This window comes from Lichenostomus cassidix, chromosome 2 (genome assembly GCF_008360975.1).
Source record: "Lichenostomus cassidix isolate B80296 chromosome 2, HeHo_3.0, whole genome shotgun sequence".
Lineage (NCBI taxonomy): Eukaryota > Metazoa > Chordata > Aves > Passeriformes > Meliphagidae > Lichenostomus > Lichenostomus cassidix.
The window spans coordinates 83,291,223-83,311,011 of NC_139482.1; the positions used below are offsets into that span (position 1 = coordinate 83,291,223).

At 38.0% G+C, this 19,789-nt stretch overlaps 1 long non-coding RNA gene across 4 annotated transcripts in view; it reads right to left on the reverse strand.

The window, feature by feature from the left end:
- Positions 1–10,154, reverse strand: part of LOC146441698 (uncharacterized) — a 44,096-nt gene extending 33,942 nt beyond the window's left edge. For 3 of the 4 annotated variants that reach the window (XR_014850473.1, XR_014850471.1, XR_014850474.1), the window contains exons 1-3: positions 9,930–10,063; positions 8,555–8,654; positions 1,145–1,226 (exon numbers count right to left, since the gene is read on the reverse strand). This is a non-coding gene — a long non-coding RNA (uncharacterized LOC146441698). Of the gene's footprint in view, positions 1–1,144; positions 1,227–8,554; positions 8,655–9,929 lie in introns of all 4 variants that reach the window. The other variant, XR_014850472.1, reaches the window with a different exon arrangement.
- Positions 10,155–19,789: the final 9,635 nt, after the last annotated feature.

The window sequence follows — 19,789 nt, forward strand, 5'->3', positions numbered from 1 at the left end:
TATACAATACTGGTTATACTCTGGTAAATTAATCCTATAATATAATACCCATATATTTTCAGTCCGATGCTTGAAAAATATGTTGTGTAAAGTGAATAAAGAAATCAATATAATTTGGCATTATTTTGCAGGTTATAAGTATAAAAATATGCTAAATTCTGTACTTCTATTTAATAGTTTCCCAAACATGGAAAACATACATCTAAGAAACAAAACACCAAATTCCATTTGCAATATATTTCTAAAAAACGAGCTAAATTTATGTTGTCATTATTTTATTCTAGTTAATTTAGAGCCCATCCTGGACTTCTTCCAGGGGGAGTTGATTCTATATGTTCAGACTGGTTTTGGATTAAGTACAAAGCAGACAAGTTACTGGAGTTAAAGAAAGGATAGGATATCTTTGCTCCAGTAAAGTTCTTTTCCAGTGTCAGAAGTGAATTATTCCTGAAATTCCATGTTATGATCACAAAACAACTAGAGTAATGTTAACAAATTCTTTTTTCTTATCCAGATTCCTTGGTAAAATTTACTTCCTGCTTGAATCTATTTCTATTGAAATCATGATGTAAATATCTGTGAATTTGGAGTTTTGTATATTCACCATTTCTTGCTTTACCAGTCAGCCACACATTCCTTTTTTATTTGGTTGTCCAAGAATGTCAAGATTGCAATTAACACTGGACTTTTCAAATTCACAGGCAGTATAAAGCGTTGGCCTTTAACCAGTTACTGACTTACAGATATATACTCTGACAGCAAAATTTGTGAACTGATGTGTTTCAATTTCTTTAGAGAAATTGAGTTGCTAATACTGGGATTCATTAAACTCAATTCAGCACAAGGCTGTGCTGTCCCATATTAAAGTCACTTAAAAGAAATGCATGTACCAGATATGTGTAAAAATAACTGACACTTGAAGGATGGGTTTCTTTTGATTTGTAATATATGCATAGGGATAATATCCACATGAACAAATTTGACCTGTCTTAAAAAAGTAGAATTTCATTAAGGTTAATATTTTCATCATTAAAATCTGAAAATGTATTCAGTAAAGAGTAAAGAATAGCAGATACAGTAAATGTATCAAGTTAGGCAGAAGACTAACAGATGAAACAGCTAACTAAGAAACTGCCCAGCCCACCTGGTGTTGCATATGTCTCCCTTTCCAGGTGCTGCAATGGAACGGCTCACAGAAGTTTCTGCTTCTCCGATGGATAATTGTTCTTAAGAAGGGGAAAAAAGAAACAGAAGAAATCTCTGTAATCACGAGCCTTTCATGGTTACAAAAACATCTGTGCCTGTGTCATCAATTTACCACCACAAGGCAGACACTTAAAAATTGAAACCTAGGAAAAACAGCCACCCCTCTGCCTGCTGCTACAAGTTACCAGGAGGACAAGCAGGGACGAAAGCCCATGTGGCATCAGCTGCTGTGTGGCACCAGTTTGTGTGCATGTTCTTGTGACACACCCTGGGCGTTGGAACAGTCAAGGTAAACAATACAGAGATCAGTGGAGCTATTCACGGTGTTTGGTGCAATTGAATGCCAGCAAGAGTAGGAAAACCTACTTCTACCTTTAAACTAGAGAAAAACTACAGCTTCAACAACGAAACTTCCTTGCTTTGAAGCAATTCTATGCTTGACATTAGTGTAATTAACAGAGGTGTTTGCTTTTCTTTCTCACTGAAATACAATGGCATAGTGTTTAGCAAGCTAGCTTCATTATTTTAATATTTGATACATCATAATCAAGCCTCTGTCCCATGTAACAGATTTTTCAGAATATTACTGCATTTAGTCTACTTTTCTATAGTAGGGGTAAACCTCAGGAAGATGGTAATTGAAGGAAAACAAAGACAAGAATATCCGAAAGCAAAAGTTTGGATGTTTATTGTTGTTTTTCCTAAACTGCAGCATTTATCTAAATATGGATACATCACATTTGTGACAAAACCTATAATGTGAAAGTGAAATTATACAAGAACAAATCATCCTTGTTAAAATCATAGAACGCTGTACATCAGAGGCATTTAATTTATATTGTCAGGAAAAGAAAAAAAAGGTTCTGAGATCTCTCTTAAGAACTTAGAAAAATAAATAAATGTCATGATCACTGAGTTATAAAAACAAGCCTATTTCTTCAGAATTCTACAACAAAACCCTCACAGATTATTACTTTCTTTGCAAAATAGACATGAAGAATATGATATATTACCCTTCATCCTTGTTAAACCTGACAATTACTGTCACTGGCTCATAGAAGGATCTTTTCCTTTTGTCAGCCTCATATTTTGCAGCTCTTTGATGCTCTGCTCAGACAGCTACATTTTAATAAAGCTTTGGTATGTGTGTGTTGAATTTTAAGCAAAATTACTGTTCAGGAGAAATGGATAGGGAGGAGAATCTTCCCAGACAGGGGACTGCCAGAGAAGATGAAATCTCCAATGTCTTATCTTCATCGGCGGCCAGTGTGCAAGGTTCTGATGATAATAGTAGTCCTTTAAAAAAGCATTTTCTAAACATGCAGACACTCTGTCAGAAAAGGAGGCAAAGAAGAATACTGTCCTCTCTTTCACAGTCAGTACTTGGTGCTAATAAGTTTTCTACTGAAATTATTCTCGCAGTCTGCAGCTCACAGTTTGTGGATGGCCTCTGCCAGCCATAATTTTCTGATCAACTGTTATTAGTCAGCCAAGTTACTACAGTTGATGGGTAGTAGCTTCATCATTTAGAGCTTTCTTTAGTCCCCTTGAATATGTCTTTCATTTACAAACCTCCCTCTCTCAAAAAGCAATAGAACATGCACATTAAAAAGTGTTGTATGCAAGAATAAAGTCACTTTTCCCTTTTAATAACACCGCTTCAGTGCTCTACAATGATAGGGGAGATAGCTAGAGTGCCATCATACCTTCTATAAGGTCTGTCATGTACCTGCTATTACACTGCTCTTGTATCACCTCCTATAAATGTTGTCACACCACAAAATGTCTCTTCTGCAATCACTGCACAAGCAGCACAGTGACCAGCAATCGCCATTGCTTCTGCCCTTTAGCCATTCCTTGTTCCTCTAATGCAATTCCTAATGGCTAGAATATCTTCTGAATGCCCTGAGCTACCAGCTAATTTTCACAGGAAAAAGGAAAGTTCTCCTATTTTAGCTAATAGGCACAAAATGGGATATTCACAGCCTGCTCTTGCAATCCTCCTTTTTATTGCTTCTCAAAGTCATGATCTGGCAGCACCCAACCAGCTCCTTATTGATGATAAATCCCACCAGGGCACTTCTCAGTCCTACAGCTACCATCCCTTTACCAAGAGACAGCCTCTCCTCTCAGCTGCTGGCCATCTGTCAGGTAGCTGTGAGCAGTAACGCTGCTGCTTGAAGATTAATGTCTGTTGAGGGGTGAAACAATGCTGTTGTGAGGCTTTTGTCCAAAGATATTTTTCCTGTTTCAGAATGGGAGATGTGCCCTATCAGAAAGGCATAAGCACTGCTTCATTTTATGGTTGGAGATTTTGAATGTATCAGTGGCCACTCTGATCTACAAATTACAAAAAGAATATTCCTACCAGGAACTGGAGGAACTGTATAGGCTGGCTTTGAAACAATTCAGTGCAGTATTTTACTGCAAATATTGCCTACCTGATACAGTATAACTCTTCTTTAAAGACAAAATTAATAGCTTAAGAGAGCTATCTTCTCTGCTTTAGTTTCCTAAATTGGAAGGATTTGACTGTGCTCTTTTATTTAAAATAGTCTGTAAGAGTCTGTTTCACTTAGGAAGCATTGGATTGCTCTCATCCTAAAAACAGCTTCTGAGTTTTAATGTGCAGCTAAGGTCTAAGGTAATTTTTCTTTTAACTTTAGAGATAATTTTAAATCTATTTTGAATTCTGAATTTCCATTGCCTGAGGTCTTGCTTTTTTTTCCCCAGAGAAATTCACTGATTTTCCTTGTGACTTTGAAATCTGCCCTGAGTATAAACAGCAGGTTATACTGGGTTTGGATCTACACTGCTGTCACACTTTCATTATCAACAGCATTTAAATTTTCATTTGCTGATCAAACAATTGTTTTCATATTCTGGAAAATTAATATCACTTTTTTTCTGTACCCCAACACTGTTACAGAGTTCTGGCAGATTGTTTGTCTTCTGTTCCTACATCAACTTCTGTCCCTAAATCAGCTTCTTGGTGGGGCCATAAGCATGGGAAAATTTGGCAGCTTCCATATTGCCTCTAGGGACAGCAGAATTGCAAATGCTAGCTGAAATGCCTGATTTTGTTCTGAGGTTTTTCCACTGGTGAGTTTTTTAATTCCCTCTCCTTGATCTTCAGCAGTCCTCAGCAATTCCACCAGAGTAAGGAGATACAGAAAGCCTCAGAAGAGCCTGTTTGGCTAGGAGTCCAAAAGAGACTGCATTCTTTAACAGCTGGCTTCCAATCTCCTTCATTGTGTTCTGCTGTTCAGTAGTACTTCTTACAGGCCCTGTTAATGACCCTGGAAAAATTGCCAGATTTTTCTGCCCATTTAGGGATGAGGCTTCTCTCCACTGAATCCTTTTATTAAATCAAGTTTTTATTTGCTACAGAAGCTAAATCAGCCTGAATGTTGTTCTCTGTAACAGTTTATTGTCTACAGTTTGCTCTGAGGAAACTCAGCTATCTCTTAGAGCGAAAGCTCTAATTTCCATGCCTGAATAATGAATGTATTTTACTACTACTACTAATGTAAACACGCATTTAAAGTAACTACTAAAACTATCATTTGACAGTGCAAAATGTCTTAGTAATGGTGTCTTTGCAGTAAGGTGCTTAAATCCCTGTGCTCATTCCTATCTTCACAACTGCTGAGTGAATTTTGAATCTGATGTGGGTATTATGACATCAGTTTGGGAACTGTGCAGACCTACTGGACTGATTTTTGTAGGTATAAAAATATATAGACATTAGCAAGCACTACTATTCTGTCACATTGAGGCCAACAGACACTAGACACAGTGAAGACAAAAAAGTTCTATCTGAAAGACTTTTTCACCTGGCCTGCAATCTAAAATTGTAGGGGCTTCTAATACTGGCTGATATGTCTGTAACACTCCCATCCAACATGCCAAAATCTGGATGAAATCTAGTGAATTTAGTATCTGCTGGGTCTAGGGTATTCTGACGATGCAGTACTGGGCACTCAATATTGTTGCATCAAACAGGTAATTGTCTAAATTAGGCTAAAAAGAGGCCTTTCAGTTTCTCCCCCGCCAGGTAAGACATCAGTACCAACTTGTAGGATACTTTCCACTAGACATCACTATCAGGGATGAACTAACAATGCACTCAGTCATTTACGTAAGATCCCAAATTGAATATGATCATGAAAAATACTGAAATCTTCTTATTAAACTTGGGTCAAAGAAGAAGGACACTTCAACTTCTTAAATTCAGTCATAAGGAAATTATACCATGTGTCCTTGGCAGTCTTCTCCTTCCAAGAATAAGTCACCTGCTAGATTCTGGATCTTACTTTCCCAGTAGTAGAATGTTTGGATTGCTGAAAATTATTTTAGTTGGATCAGACCCTTGTATTTAATTAACGGCTATTACATCTATATGTGGGCAATTGTATTTAGCAGATTTTAGGCATGACTCCCAGTTGGGCAGGAATGTTCCCAGAGATGTGTATACTCATACTGTGAAATCATATGGATAGAGGTTAACTGTGCCCACGCTGTGAAAAGCAAACAGCAAAAAATGGCTAACTACAGAAAATTAAAAGTATACTAAATATTAACTAAAATAAATTAACGTTCCTACAAATAGCTCTGGAGACAATATGCTCTCTCCAAAGTTATGAGTTAGACAATGAAGTTCACACTGTCTTTTAAAAAAAATTCTTTGCTCCACTAGAGGTATGTTCGAGGAATCAAAGTATGTAATCTTTTGGCTGCATTTAAGGAGTACAAATATTTACCCCCTAACACTGATAAAAATTTTCTTAAAATGCCTGTTACCATTCTCTTTTTATCTCACTTGGATGATCACTTCATTAAAAAATGATTTAAATCTCACTTTAAAAATCTTCACCTACAACAGAAAGAGGTTGTTTTTGAAATAAATTGAGTGTCTTCAGGAGATGGAATTAAAAAGGTTTGAGGGTGGGAAGATACACAGCTGCTGGGTAATTCCCCCTACCTGCCATCTGCAGCTGGCATTTATTACAGCCTTCAAGCCATTTTTGCAAAAAATCTGCTGTGGTTCCTCTGTTCCTGTTACTGACTTTCAATCAGTCCTATAGGCTTTTATTCCTGAAGTGAATCAATACAGAGAGTAATTTTCAAAAGGCCTAAGACATCCATACTCTATTTGCATTTAGAACATTATTTCAGCTTCTTTCCCAAGGAGCAAATATCCCCAGCAGCAAGACCACATCTTTTCATATCTGTACAGGGAAAAGGACGATGTGTCACTTTGGGAAAAGATATAAAGATATTATTGGCTTATGTATTTGAAGATTTATTTTTTAAAATATACCTGCACAAAATACAAAAGAAAGAAGATGGGAACCATGCTCTTTGAATTTATGTAATGCTAATAATTTCAGAACAGATTGCATAGTAATCCTTCAGAAAAATGGATTCTCTGAAAAAATGTAAAACATACCTTGGTTAGAAAAAATGAACAAAAATTCCTTACTATTAGCTCAAATTAGTTCAATTTCAAATTAGATTTCCTGTGTTGAGTTTAAATTCTACAACACATCTTCAAGACAGAAAATAAGTGAAAGGGTGGTGAAAATCTGTGGGTGTTCTATCTGTGGCACTCAGAAGTGTTTCATAATTTGGTTGTAGATACAGCAACAGGAAGATCTTCTACAGAGGGGTATTCACTAACCCTTGTTTATTCCTCCTTATTGTGCAAGCGCAAATGACTATCTCAATTTTATAATAAGAGTGCTAAGAAACTAAAGGAATAACTTAATCAGGGTTATTAGATTAAGAATACAACACACTTCAGAACTCTGACTAGCTGCAAGGTAATGCTTTCAGCATTTGTGTAAAATGCAAACAAAGCCTTGAGAAATGTCAAAAATTGAATCTCTTGTTAAAATTGTTGTGGTCTACTGGCTTTTCAGAATTATATGGCTCAAAAAAGCAAATTAACCCCCTGCATTGCTTAATTTTGAGAGTATAATTAATTTTCTTTCATATACAGAATGTAGAACTTGTTTGAGCTCACAGTGAATATATATTTTTAATTAGTTTAGTGTTGCCAAAACCTCAGAAAATATACAGCAGCCTGAAGAGTCATGCAACAGAAATCTTCCTGCTCCATTTGCTTTATCAGACATATATCAATTATTTACCAGGCAGAAGGTGCAATATTATTTAGGGTCATTGAATCTATGGAAAATAGCATCTGACATTTCTGGAACAGAATGACATTGCAAGAGCTTCCTGGTATTCATCTATCAAAGATGTGTCGCTGAGTAACCTCCAAGTTAGCACAAAGCAGGCCAGTTTGGACAAATGCATTTCTCCTGCCCACAGAAAATATGCCCTGAGGCATGAGTACTAGAGTAGCACTCAGAAATCCACAAGAACTATATGATTAATTCTAGAAATAAAAGCATGTCATTCATGCTATCTGTCTGTATGGCATTTTCTGCTTTCTGAATGATAAGATTTTTGCCTCTAAAATTTTATCTTGAGTTAGTTGGAGGCCAATATGACTTCTGTTTGTGTGAGTTGGAATAGTCAGCCTCTCTCACACCAATGTGCATTTTTTATTTCACAGGGCAAAAGACTGATCTCTTGTTCCTTGTGGTCTGAGAAAATTCTCTTTCAGTGAGATGCTCAAAATGCAAGGGAGGTCCAAACTTGGTTCAGTGGGCTTAGCTGGACAGAAGTTGTGAAAGTTAGTCTAAACCTCTCAGATATCAGCTTGGCAAGATTAAGAGCACACTCCCCTTCCACACTCTGCACCCACAAAGCACAGAGTAGGATAGCAGGCATAGGCAGTAAAAGTTAAATAGGCACATCTTACTCTCACCTGGCCTGAGGAATGTGGGAACGGTTTGCAGTGGAAATGGTAGGAATTTTTTCAAATTCAACACGTGCAGAATCTGTACAAATACTTTATATACCTGCAGTTACAGTGAGTGTTTAATAACATGCAGGAAGAAATATTTTAGCCAGTGAAATGCAAGATTAGTAGTTTTTTGCCTGAGAATCCACATGTGAACAGAGTAGTGGCCAGAAACCAGAGCCTGTGCCAGGCTTCCAGCACCTGCACCAACTTTGAGAAGCAGCAGACAAACATGGTCCAGCTATCATGCTTCTTTGTGACTGAACTAGCCCCTAACAGAATTAAGACTAAGTATCCATGGGGACTGAGTTCACTGCTACAGGATTCAAGATGAAGGCTAAAGCAAAAATTTAACCCAACTCATCTTAAACAAGCTAAGTGGAACCCTAATTCTTCATGTCTATTTGCTCAGGCAAGCCTACCCGCCCCTGAGAAGCACTTCTGAACACTACAGCTATGTTGTTCACTTACCTGGGTAAAGGAGTGGGGGTTTGGAAGAGTTCCTGCAGTTTGGTGCAGAGAAGTAAAGGTCCATTAAGTTCCATTAACCTCCCTCTTCAGCTGGTATAGACTGCCAAAACATCAACAGATACAGAAGAAACAGTGGGCCCCACATGCTGGTCATTATGCTGGAGTCTATCAAATGGATGAGGTTTAAATGTGAGGGATATTGTGCCATGTTAGGCTCCATCTGGTCTAGAAGAACTGTTAACCACTTGCCTTGAAGAATTTAATAAAATGGCACAGGACTAACTTCTGCTGACATTAAAGCTGACCCAAGCAGATGTTGTAGAGCTATGAAAAGCCTGTGCAGCTCTAGCTGACAGTCTTGGGACAAGATTTGCACAAAACAGTAAGGGCTGGCTGCCCAGAATGAGAAATATGTTGCCTTATGTTAAGAACAACTGAAGGCTATGTATTGATAGGTGTTGAAACTTTTGTTCAACTGCTGATACAACAGATATGTATTAAAATTATGAAATTAATATGTGGTCATATTACATACAGCCATGATTTTATTTTTTGACAAGTAGGCATTTAGTACACAAAAGTATTTTGTTGCCAGGGCAGATGCAGCATGCTGCTACTTTTGAGTTCCTTTTTAGAAGTCAAGGTATATTAGAAGTATTAACATTACTGCCATGGCATGTGTTTACACAGCCAAGGCCTGCAGAGTTTTTTTTGGGAATTGCCACAATAGCCTTCCAGTATTTTTCCTGCTTGAGGCCTGATACTAAGAGAATGATTTTTTTCACCTGTCATTCTAGACACAGCTAGCAATAACTGGTGACTGAGGCAGCCGGGAGTATCTTTATAGCAACTGCCCCATGTACACATATTGTTCCTTGATGCACAAAATTTTGTTTTCTACAACTGTTATTACTCTCCTGTTTAGCTCAGTGGAACAGTATAAATGCATGAGCTGATCTCAACCATTAGAATTTGAAATTGCAAGTTATTTAAGAAGGCCATGGGAATTGTGGAGTTTTTTTAAGTGTATATATGTATAAGCGCACACTTTCAGTAAAATTTACTATAGTGTGTTGTGTAAAGAAAAGAAGGAGGGGAATAAACATAATAAACATAATAAACATACAGTCTTCCCCCAACCAAGCAGTAAAAAAATTGCCTTCCTGTTGTAATAGAACAGCTGGCTACCAGCTAAGCTCCAGCTGTGAGTGGAATAGCTCTGCTGTGCCACACCAGGAAGCAGTATGCTGAAATAGGAAATGTGAGGTTTGTACAGAAGTGTACCTCCAGAAAGCAGGGACAGCATGGATACTGACTAAGGGAAGGCAAATCAGGAGCTAAGGGGCACCCAAGGCCTGTAGAGCACAGGACTCACCTGCTTAGGCTTGTCCCACCACTCCCAGCATGGGAAGCAAGGCAGACCTTTGGAAACAAGAGCCAGATGGAACTCCAAACCCAGACTGTAAGAAAATACAGCAGCGACGAAGCCAGGGTGGGACCAACCTAGGAATCCAGCCATGGGTCAGGGCCTGGCTGTGCCATCCCTGAAGGGCTGCAGGGCCAGGCTAGATCCAGGCTGGGATAAAGGTGCTCCATGGGCGCGCAGGGACTGTAGCTGGGCCGGACACAGCAACCCTCTGATACAGCTCAGGAAAGAAGGGGAGGCTTCCTGGCAGAGGTCAGATAGAGCTCCTGAGCCCACAGGTGTTGGAGAAATCCCAGTTCCCTCACCTCACCTTGGTCAGAGCTGCTCCATCCCTGGAGTTTGTTACTGGGGAAGGCCTGCTCCATTCTGAATGCTGGCTGTAGGAATAAACAGCAGCAGAACCAGAGAAACTAAAAAATGCCACTGCAATTTAATTTCCTCTTACCTGATAGGTTTGCAGGTATTTGGGTTTTTTTAAAATATCAGATCATATGCTGCAGAACTTTTATCTTGTCCACGTCATTTTCAAGGGAGAAAGCCTCAGATGCATCAGGCTGGAGATCCTTGCCTGTGGTTGCACTTCTCTTGTAACTTTTTACGGCTGTGCAAGAATGGAGATGAGATTCAGAGACTGCAAAAGGGAGCATACTTGAATGAATGTCCTAATGAAGAGGATGCCAAATTGAAAGAGTCTCCTGCTGCACCACTGCCTTCTCCTAGCAATGTGTTTTCTATTGACTCTTTCACTCAAAGTGCATGGCTCCTTTTTGACCTGTTGTGTAGCTATGCTTTTGGGATTGGGTGACAAGCTTCCCACATAGCCCAAAGATAGGTTTGCCTTGTCAAAAGCCACGGGGAGGCTTTAAGTGTCTAAAGCTGGGTTTTATTTGAAAAAAAACACAGATAAAACTGAAAATGCAGAAACTGCATTTCTGTGGAGCAAGACAGTAAAATAAAAAGGGGTTTTATATAAGCTGCTTTCAATGTATCCTTTCTGTCAGACTTGTGATATGTCTGGCAATTTTTAAAAGAAATAATAAATGCAACTCAAATCTCCAGAAAAAAATTTCTTCTCTATAACCTCTAAGGTATAGTTTGGTGTTTCCTGGCTGCTTAGAAGCTACTTGGTCTCTGCTTACGCTGCAGGTGCCTGACCTGTTTGTCAAAAGTTGAGTTTTGAACCCCATTGTTTGCTCACAAAGGCTTCCTAAGCTTTTTATCATAAATTAAACTTGGAGCTACAATCTCCCATACTCCTTTCGTCTCAAGGCACAGAGTACTGCACAAAGCAGTTACTAAATGTCCTCACTGCCTGGACATCCTTTTTTAACAAGCCATAACTTTACTTGTTTGATTTTGTTTTGGTTTGTTTTTTTTAAGTGATAAATAAGGTAAACCTGTTTATTTTGAAACTGTAGCTTAAATGATTCTGGGAAGAAAAAAAAGGAAAAATCTGTAAATTTTGTTGGGAGTTGCCCTGTCCAGGTTTTGTCTGAACAGGAATATACAGCCTTCTAATTTTTAACTAAGTTCTAAACCATCACCACAAAAGGTATTTGTTCAGTTTTGTTGGCTAGACAGACTAAATAAAATTACATTTGTCTATAACAAATTGATGATGCTCTTCGGTGTTTGTATTAGCAAAGAGAAATTCTTCATTTAGAGTTGGATTTCTTTGCTGCCCTGGATTTTGTAACTCATTTAGGGTAAACCCTTTTCCTTATTTTTTTGTGTAACTCCATGCTCTTGTCATAACTAGCTAGTTGACTTATACATACACAAATGCCTAGATGCAAAGGAATGGTGACATTCTGCATTATCCCTGCTAAATATGGAGTAGAACAGAAACAAGGTCCTTACCACTGCTGCGTGTTCCTTATGTAGTCTCTAGTCTCCATGCATAATCTCCAGCAGCAGACAGAGATTGACCCATGCATACTAGATATGCTTCCTCTGTGGTGAGTATGGCATTTACTCATGGTCATATTTTAGAACAAAACCCAACTTTGCCACCAGTTTTGACGTAGAAGCCCAGCTGCAATTATGAGTTGAAATTTCAAATATCCTTAGTGTACTCTTTGAAGGTGATTGCTTTGGGTTGTTATAAAAACTCAGGAGTTATGAAAACTCCTACTTATTTCTCTCTACTCCAAACTGTCTTAGGTGTCTGTCTCTGTGTACTCCCCACCCCCACTAGGATGAAGCACACCTTTCAGTCTATAAAGGTGTCATGTAGAACAAAAGAAAGAATTAGAAAGAAGGATCTTTGATGTCTTTGATGTAAATAATGTTGCCTTTGACATCAATTTCATGAGTCATTGTTGCAGGCAATATCCTGGCTCATCTTTCACCAGTAAACCCTCCTCTACTGTTATTAACAGTGGTTTCCTTTCTCACTGCAAAGCATTTTGGCACCAAACTGTTCTGAATTACAACAGCAAAACATTAACAAAAGAATTATAGCTGGATATTGTTTTTCTCTGCCCGATCACACATACTAGATGCCTGGTGAGCGTATGAGTTAATGCTCCCTGCAATATTGTTTTTGTGCTCCTTTGTTTCACAAGCTGCAGTGCTGAGCCACTGACACTCTGGGAAATGCTATTGGCTTTGTTTTCTGCCATTTAATTTCCTGTAGTTGAGACTATCAGAAGATCTTGTAAGCACAATGGTGTCCTGTAAACCATAAATTGGGAACAGATACACTGAGATCTCATGATGTGTTCTTTTTTTTTTCCCAAATCCATCATGTGTTTTGTATTGAAATGTTGATATCAGTTTCATTAAGTGGAAGTAGAGGAAAACAAGTGTTTGGAATACAGTGGTGCAGTCTGCAGTAGAAAAATACGAATCTACTAGCCTTTTAAGAAGGTGACTCATTAGTTTTTCTACATTTATGTCATCATTTTAAGGAACTTCTGAAATGTTCTAAAAACCAAAAATATGCAAAACCTAAATACTTTTTTCATTATTTGTATATATTTAATACTTCTCTTGTGTACTCTTCTTTCAATCAAGCGCTGCTGTTAAGGTATCTCCAGAAAATGGCCTGCATGCATGACTGCACCCTGTCTCTGGGTGACACAGCCAACTGCAATATAAAAGTGAGCTGTCTGTGTCACATAACAGATAGCTGTTGTTGAAAAAGTCTGTACAGTCTGACCAAACTTCAGATTTGATAAAAAACCCATAAAGATTGGCCATTCTTTCAGCTTACTTCAAATTTATTTATGTTTCATTGTGTGGTAGTCACATGGAAGAATACCCTACTTCAAATTAAATATGAAACTTATGTTCTAAAATAAACCGAAATTTCAATAATACTTCATATTTATTGCAATATACCCAGTGGATTTTGAATTGAAAGCTGGTCTTAATTTGACTGTAATAACCTTTGTCCAAAACTACTTCACTTTTTTTTGTAACAAAAAGTGTAGAAAACACATTTTTGAAGCGTGAATGCTCAAAGCTGGAAGCAAATTTTTAATTACATGCACACTATAAAAGTTTACAAGTAGGGCTCTGGTGGCTAGTTTTGCAAATCACCTTCCTCTTAAATTGGTCATAATCTTGAAACTTGCAGTTCAATCTAAAACTGTAAGGTGAAAGTCAGATGTATACTTTGATCTCTATTGGACTAGTTAATATGCAAGTCAGATGATAGTTTCATTACTCCCATATGAATAAGCTGGGTGACTGAGTAATGCAGCATGAATTTCAAGCCGTGTATTACAAATGCATTTGAATAATTTGCAAATGATTGTGTGCTAGTCAATTTAATTTCTAATTTTTTGGAAAAGTTGATATTGCTGTATTATATCTTTTAGAGCCACCCATAAAGAAGGGCAAGCTGAGACTTAAGAATGCAGTAGCAGAAAAGATACCTTACTCTGGGACTCGACTGCCCCCGATGAATTTGTCTTCCTAACTTTGGAAGTCACGGATAATAGCAAGCAGAGAAGCTGGTCTGAGAAAATACTTTTATAAGGTTAATCATCTGACTTATTACGGAAAATTTATCAAATGAGAGTGTGACAGCAAGTTACAGAGAAGAGCTGGCATTCACCCCACAGGCGAGACAAGTTTGGATATGTAACATTTTAATTTCAGATGTTACCTTTTTTCTATTACATCTCTCCATGATATCTGAATCAAAATAGCAGGAAAACTTCTGAGGGTCAGGAAGTGGCAATGCACAATGCGTGCAGGCACCTGACTTGTTAAAGTGTAACATTTGTAACTCATCAGGAAAGGATGGGACACCTGTATAGCCCCATCCTTAAGTTTATTTTATATAATAAAATAGGAAAATATCTATATTTCCTCAAATAAAAGCTTTCCGTCCTTTGCTCTTGGCAGTCTTGTGTTTGGAAGGCCTGGGATGTTGCATGCTCAGAGTGCTCCTGTGTTGCTACCTCCTGGCAAACATGCTGCTTGTCTGCTGGCCCTCACCTGAGCCCTGGGTCTGCTAGCATGGCTTTGTGCTGCCTCTGACTGAAAGAAGGATGTAGCACGGGTAAAGCAGGTAGAGAAGGGCAGCTAAATTGGTTTAAGAGCTTGGACGAGCTGTGCTATGAGGAAAAGAGTGCTTAGTTTAGAACAGAGAGTTCTGAGGAGAGGCCATGTGGGTGAAGCTCAAAACCCACAAGGGCAGTGATGAATGCTGAACTGCTCTTGGCCAGCTCCCACAGTACTGCAGCCAGGTGCCACTTGAGGAAACTAACAGAGCAGTTCAGGATGGATAAGAGAAACTATTGTCCCTATGTAGCAGTGGCCTTAGTGAATGTCTTGGGACAGGAGGATCAGGAGGCAGGCTGCATCAGCAGCCTGGAAAAAAATAGGGGATAAATAATCACATATACTAGGTTCTTAACCTGATAAAGTAAGCAGAGAGGTTGCCCTTTAACAAGTCTTGCTTAAAAACCAAACTCACACCATGGGTACTAGGAAAGTGTGGAGGGGGCAGAAAACGAAGGGGATAGGCTTGCATGATGTTAGTATGCAGCATCTGCTCTGACCATTACTGTAGAGCAACTATAGGGAAGGATGGACCATAGGACTGATCCAGGAGGACATTTTGAATGTTCTCTATCTTAAATCTTGAGATTATGCCAATAAACAGAGGTATTTTAATGAATGCTTGTCATTTATCGAAAACTTGATTTTTAGTCTTTGTCGAAATCATTCTTTTTAATGCACACAAGAGAGTGATCAGTGAAAGATGAATGCTGTCTTAACTTTCTTAAGGAAGGTTAAATTGTCTGGAAATTACTTCATGATTGAAATATTTCACAGTAGAGCCACAGATAGAAATTGCACTTTTGTGTCTCTGAATCTGTTCAGAACCTTTTGTTTTTTTTTTTTTTGCTTTCTTTTTGTCTTTAGTTGTCTCTTCTGGGGTACATATCTCATATTACATTTTTGTATTTTCCCCAATATCTGGAGTCATCCAAATAACTTATATAATTTAAACACTGGCACATCTGAATCACCATTTTCTGTACTATTTGGGGCTTACTCTTCCGAAAGTAAAATTATGGGTTTGACAGATGTGTCAAAGAAGGAAAGACTAGGTATTCTTTCCACTGAGGATTCAAGTAGAGCAATTTCTATACACATACATTTCGTTAGATGGCCATAGTTGTCACATGGCCACTCAAAAATGATGCCTTCTCTTGCATCTTGTGTCTAATTTCAGATATCTCAAGAATATTTCTGTGCACAGAATATTAGAAAGTGATTAACAGCTCAATGTGCTTTCATCACAAGGCTATTATTTTCAATGCTTTAGTTGCACAAAGCACAGGCAGCTGTGTGCTATTCTTCTGTGAAGCAGCAGTGCGGTGTCTGGTCATTATACCATCCTAATGTGTTAAATTATACCAATATCATAAAGCAATAGCAATTAAAAAAAATTTAAACTGCTCAATTAAAAAAATAAAACCCTTGACAACTCCCCAAACCTCTCAAAGGAAGCAACAGATGTTGAACTGATACTGTGAGCCTTTTATAATTTAGTCAGACATTCATTTCCCAAATCCTATTTAAAATTTCAGCTTTTTGATCACAGGAAGGAGAGGGAAGGGAAGCAGTCCTCTTCCTATCCTAGATCTTACTTTTCTTTTTCTTCCTAAACATTTCTAAGGCTGCAATTTTAGGAAGCTGTAGTGCAAAATGGGCTGGAGTGACCGTGGATCCTCACAGGTAGTCATGTTTTCCTGTTTTGTAAGTTTATCCACACCATCTACATTAGGAGAAGGAGATGGCTTCCACTTTGACATGCATCAACTGGCTACCCCAGGAAGGAAGTACAAGTTTGAATGGGAAATGATGGCCTGCAGTCAAGTCTCAAGTTATCTTTGTGCCCAGCAGTTCTGATCCCATTGTCCTGCCCTCTCTGCCATGCCCTGAGCTTTTATCCTCAACTTCTGCGCCACCCGGCCTATAGTTCTCCAGGTGGTCTTATCATCTTGAAAAATAACTTGTTGAGGTAATGTGACTGGAGTGCCTCAATATACTCGGATATTATTTGAAACTTGCACTTTTTTTTTGCCAACTGCGCATGCTGCCTGCTTCCATGATTGAATGCTACTGCATTTTCCTTTCCAGTGTGGAACAGGAAGGTAAAGAAGACTCAGGAGGGTGTCATGCTTGTGCATGTGAAGGTGCTGTAATTCACAGGCATATAAATACTTTAGCTTTGGACAATGGACATAATTGTGTTGTTTGGTGCCAAATCACAATGAAACAAATGTTTGGCTGGTTGAAGCTATTGCATCTACATGAAGGAAAATTCAGCTTCTGTCGCAAGGAACTCTCTGAAGAATTAGATACGATCAATATGACTGGGGATAATCCCATAGAATTACCAGTTTTTCATTTTCCTGACAAGGAAACCAACCTGTCAGGTAAACAATAGCCAACTGTTACTTGTCAGTTTATCAAGTAATAAAGGAAAAGAAATCCAAACAGTAGTACAAGTAAAAGTGTGTGTATGAAAGGCAATTCATGTTACTATTTATAAGTAAAAGGTGATGTTTTAAAATATGTTTTTTCCCCAATGACTGAGCTTTAGTCCTTAAAAATGTTTGAATGCTCCTTTTTGACTAATGACTAAGTTTAGGATGTAAAATTTATAGAAACCTATGTCAGGTGCAAAATGTTTTACTACTCACACAATACAGAGGAAAATTATTCTTTTGTAGAAACTTACAGTTAGGCTTTTTAATACTAAAGTTTTTCCCAAAAGTTGGCCATTCTACACGGGTACTAGAAATGACAACAGATAATAATTAGCAATATTTTTATTAGGAAAGGCAACTGAATTGCATGGTTTCTGTATCTAACATCTTTGCTATTTCAATTGGATTCAAGGAAACTGGAGTGAAAGAAAAGCAGTAACTAACTGCTCCCAGAAGTACAGAGGAGCTGTAGTGTAAAGCAAGGAGAAAAGATTCTAGTAACTTCTATGCAAGTGAGTCAGCTCTTCAGGGTGCTATATGAGAAACCTTGCAAGTGAAAAAAGATGGGTTTGTATCTACAGTATTAGTGAATACTGACACAGAAATGAAGAATATGGGCTGGATTACTTGTTTTAAAGTAATTCTTCGGGTCTTCTACAAAAAGGAATAAAATTGTACCATGATTCAGAAATAATTTTGAAACTCCACGTTTTCATTATTAAGTATTGATTAATGCTAAAAGAGCAAAGAGAAAATGATTTGTGAAAATTAGTTTCCTGAATCAATGTTTTCTATGAAATGCTTGCTTTTTGTTAAAATGGCTTTAAAGAACCACTTGGAACATCATTAACATGCAATAATTTTTCCCTGCTTGTCCTATTTTGGAGCACGTTTATTGAAGAAAGTAAAGCAAATAAGATTATATTCAGTGAGCAGAAGCTAGGTATAACTTAGACCACTTGCAGACTTCAAGGTGACAAAAGTCAAGGCATCATCTTTTCTGTGATGCGGTATCACTTCACATTGAGTTGACTGATACAGGTCAGTACTTCTATTCCTTCACTCACTAATGTAGTTTCTAATGGAGTCCCTCAGAAAGGATCAACAACAGTGACATTGCTTCAGTACTTATTTAAAGGAATTGACTTAGCTGTAATCAAATGCAGGCTGCACACTGCTGACAGAAAAAAATTGTTTATTTTCCAACATTTTATGTAGGCACTGTACATGGTTTTAATTGCTGTAAGAATATTAGAGCTCTGTTTTATGGCTGCTTGGAATGCTGGATTCCCCCAGAATACATATTGCAACAATTATTTACAGGTAGCCTTTAGTAACAATATTTAGCTGTACTCCTCTTGTAATTATAATATGTTTGCAGGCTTCAGCTTTCTGGACTGATGCACTCTACCACAGCACTCTTTCAGTGCAGCTCTTTTCTTTTGGTGTGCTTTAAATACTAAGATCTTAGGTTAGCTGAGGATTATCCCATTTGAGAATCTTCCAAGTAGGAGATTTTTTGCTATAGGAAAGAATTGCTGTCATTTCCCTTCTGTAGGAGGATCAACTTGTTGGCTTCCTCCCCAATCCCCTTGAGGATCTGTCTGGATTACCTTTTTAAGTGTCAAAACTGACCTAGTAGCCTAGAAAGACACTTCCTCCTCTTAGAAGCTTTTGCAAACAGTGCCTTACATAGGCAAGGGAGCTTTGGGGGCCAGAATGACTGCTTGGGATTGTCTTAGTACTTTCTTTTGTTAGCAAATATTTCCAAAAATAGATATTTGGGGATCTCTTCAAGGATAAGAACTGGTTTCTTGCTTTATAACAGTGCTGAAATATATTCCTTGAAATAAAAGTAGCATAATATGTGTACTGTTTTATATATATCAAGTAAACACCCGGTTTGAAGTATCTCCATCATGGAGAGTAAATAAGATGTGAGAACACAAAAATCTAATTCCACACTCGGCAGAATACTTCTAATATGCAGTGTCTTACAAAATTATGTGAAGTCACTCTCTCTTTGGTTCTGTTGTTTGGGAAGAAACCCTAAGATTTCCTCACAAGACTTTGTTGGCTTGATTTGTAAGTATTTTTCAGCATACCTGCCTACCGCATGAGTTTGACTCATTAAAGAATCCTGCTCTTCATTGGGGTTATTTGGGTTTGTGGATTCATTATCTTGTGTTCTATGTAAGAAGACAGATTTTCACTGCGAACAGAGGAGCTGGGCAGAGGAGCTTTGTTCCATCAAATCATATATCAGTCTTTTAAGTTATTAAAAGGACTTGGTTCACAGATTTACTTTTAAACAGATCACCAAAGTTATTAAAGGCACATGAAAACTAAGAATTGGACAGTTTTTCCTAAGACCTTATGGTTCTGGCAGAAAAATGATTCTTTTTTGTTCATCTTGTCAGTCTGATATGCCTTTCTAGCTAATGAGGAATACTTTGGAAATCACATGGGCATCAGTACCTTTGTTCACATCTATAAATGTGATGGTTTTACCTCCCTGTGAGCAATTTCATATTGTAACTGTTCTTGTAGGGCAAAATTCTCTTGCAGGATTCTGCTTCTCTGCTAAAAAGACATCTCTAGGGTGGTAATGTGCTTCTGTCTGAATTGTCCTTGAAGATGTTGATTCTTACCTGGAGCAAGTGGAATAAAGTTTAACTGCACTCATCACCTGCAAACAGGTTTTTAATATGTCTCTCTGTGAGTTTGCAGAGAATTTTCTCTGGTTCTTCGAGAAGGTCAAGTTACATTTTAAATTATTTACCTCTATACTGAAGAACTCTGTCCCTTGCAGAGGGGCTGTCACACCTGATGTCTCCTGGTTATTCA